The sequence below is a fragment of the Hibiscus syriacus genome, unplaced genomic scaffold (assembly GCF_006381635.1).
Source record: "Hibiscus syriacus cultivar Baekdansim isolate YM2019G1 unplaced genomic scaffold, ASM638163v2 tig00110021_pilon, whole genome shotgun sequence".
NCBI lineage: Eukaryota > Viridiplantae > Streptophyta > Magnoliopsida > Malvales > Malvaceae > Hibiscus > Hibiscus syriacus.
In genome coordinates, this window is record NW_024062569.1 from 303,319 (window position 1) to 306,485 (window position 3,167).

The following is a 3,167-nucleotide window of genomic DNA, read 5'->3' on the forward strand; positions in this document are numbered from 1 at the left end:
TCATGACGAAGGCAATCAATGCTGACAAATTTATTTGGTGTCGATCCTCTTGTGGCCTGTCAGAGACATAAGCAACATGAAGGTACAAGGTAGAAAGAATGGTGTGAAGATATGATTGTTCCAATCAAATCTTCAAGTGTGAGATTATTGAAAGTCAAAAGAAAAATCAGTGCTTTAATGCACCTAATCCAAGTGATGGCTTTGCACATGAAATTTCGGTGGCACCGAAAATATAACAGCAATTGTTGATTTTTCAACAATGGTAAAATCTTAATTTTAGTCATTGTAATTTAGGGTATTTACAAATTAGTCTTTAAGCTTCAACTATAAATACCCTAGCTCATTTAGCTACAAAACCATCCCAAAGCATTCTAGCTTTCTTCCAATACTAGAGAATTTAGAGAGTTTATTGAGAGTTGTTTTCTCCTTTTTATCAAGAGAGAATTATCCACCGAAAATATAACAGCAATTGTTGATTTTTCAACAATGGTAAAATCTAAATTTTAGTCATTATAATTTAGGGTATTTACAAATTAGTCTTTAAGCTTCAACTATAAATACCCTAGCTCATTTAGCTACAAAACCATCCCAAAGCATTCTAGCTTTCTTCCAATACTAGAGAATTTAGAGAGTTTATTAAGAGTTGTTTTCTCCTTTTTATCAAGAGAGAATTATCATTGTTTTCTCCTTGGTAGATCGAGAGAGGTTGTAATTCCTATTTTCTCGTAGTTAAATTCTTCTACCGTTGCCCGTGGTTTTTACCCTATATTATTTAGGGGTTTTCCACGTAAATTTTGTCTCTTTTATCTTCATTTTTATTTTCTCAAATTATCAGTTGCGATTTTACTCTATCCGATAGCCGTCTTCCGCAACATGACCTGAAACAAAGATCCTATGCAATTTAAGACAATTTTTTAAATCATCGGACCTGTTTCGTTTCCTAGACATTTGGATAATCTAGGAGAAACCCAATGTCGGACCAATCATACAGCGTTTGCCTGTGATTCCGAAGGAGGTTTAAGGTTCCGGTTCCCGAGGCACCGGAACAAATCAAGAAGTTGTTTGAACAATACTCAGAGAATGAGTCAATGGATGCTGATGGATTGCATAAGTTCTTGGTTGAGGTCCAGAAAGAAGACACGGCCACCGAAGACGATGCTAGGAAAATTATCGACGGTTGTAGCCATCTTAATAAGAAGGATCTTCATCTTGAAGCCTTCTTTGGGTACCTCTTTGGTGATGATAATTCTCCTCAAGCCTCTCTTGGGGTAACAAGTTCTCTCTTTTATTCATTTTGTGTTTCATTTTAGATGTTTTTCTATTGTTTACTTTGTTCCATGTTAGTTTTCAGGTGCACCATGATTTGAGTGCTCCTCTGTCTAAATATTTCATATTCACCGGCCACAATTCGTTTCTCACCGGTAATCAACTAACCAGCGACTGCGGTGATGTCCCCATCATAAATGCACTTAAGAGAGGTGTGAGAGTGATAGAATTGGATATATGGCCGAGTTCAGAGAAAGATGATGTTGATGTTCTTCATGGAGGGTATGTTCTTTAACATTATGTCATACTTGTGTTACAACGATTTGATCGGTAACTTGGTACGTTTACCTCGAAGATATGCATTTGAATGCTATCGGAAGAGAAAACATAAGGCCGGAGAAACATCGAATTGCAGATAACAAAGCTGAAGAATAATGAATGGTGTGTTCATGCAGGACTCTGACTGCTCCTGTGACACTCGTCAAATGTTTGGAGTCTATTAAGGAGTATGCTTTCGTTTCATCGGAATTCCCGGTCGTTATAACTCTAGAAGATCATCTCACCAAGGATCTTCAGGCTAAAGCTGCCAATGTGAGTCCTGGTGTTTTTCAATGTGAAGTTTAAGCATTCAGTATCTGTATTGCCATAATTTACACTTGGGTGTCTATTTTCTAGATGATCACTCAAACGTTCGGAGACGTCTTGTTTACACCGGGTGGAGAAGTCTTAAAAGAATTCCCTTCGTTGGAGTCATTGAAGAAACGCGTAATCATATCTACCAAACCACCAAAGGAATACACCAAGATCGAAGAAGTATAAAGAGAATGATTTGCAAAGCGATGAGGACGGAGACGAAGTGGCACCCCATAAGGTATGTCTCTGGCTTTCAAGGTAGTCATGTAACTGATTACAATATGCCTCGTGATGCTGAGTGTTATTTACTTTCTGATGACAGACTGAACCGAGCGGAAACGAGCCGAAGCAAAAGAAGGCACTGGAATATAAACATTTAATTTCTATTCAAGCTGGGAAGCCAAAGGGTGAATTAGATGAGTGCCTAATTTTGGATTCTGAAAAAGTGAGACGTCTTAGCCTGAGTGAACTAGAACTTGAAAGTTCTGCAGCAACTCATCGAGAACTGATGATTAGGTACTTAGTAAAATATTAATCATGCTCATGTGTCTGGTTCTGTATTCTAATTATCGAAATCCAAACTTCCCTCATTCCGACGTCTGTGCTACTACAGGTTTACGCAGCGCAAACTTTTACGAGTATATCCGAAAGGCTTACGAGTCGATTCTTCCAATTACAAGTCAATGATTGCATGGATGCACGGAGCTCAAATGGTTGCATTTAATATGCAGGTTTACACAAGATATAGTGTTCTGCTTACCATTTATCTATATGACATTTGGATGTAGTAGTAATCTTGTTGGTGTGTTATAGGGTAATGATAAACATCTATGGTTGATGCAAGGAATGTTCAGAGCCAATGGGCAATGCGGATATGTTAAAAAACCCGATTTACTACTGAACCCTAACGAAATCTTCGATCCCGAAGACAAGCATCCAGTGAAAATGACTTTGAAAGTGAGTGTTTGATTGACATGGGCTCTGAATTCTTTTGTTTAATCTTCAATCAATAGTTATGGTTACATGATTTTGATCACACACATTTCGATCCATACTCACCGCCGGACTTTTACGCAAAGGTAAATTTGATATACACCGACATCGTTGTAATGCACAGAATCGTTGCAGTGATGTAAAACACAGATATTAGTTCATCATCCAGAAATTTGATTCGATCTCTGCAGGTGGGAGTTGCTGGAGGGAGCAGATAAAAATATGAAGAAAACAGACTGTAGGAAACAGTTGGGTGCCTTGTTGGAACCAGTTCG

The 3,167-nt window shown here is 38.1% G+C and overlaps 1 pseudogene; it reads left to right on the forward strand.

Moving 5' to 3' along the window:
* The first annotated feature begins 971 nt into the window (after positions 1-971).
* Positions 972-2,872, forward strand: LOC120213517 (annotated as a pseudogene).
* Positions 2,873-3,167: the final 295 nt, after the last annotated feature.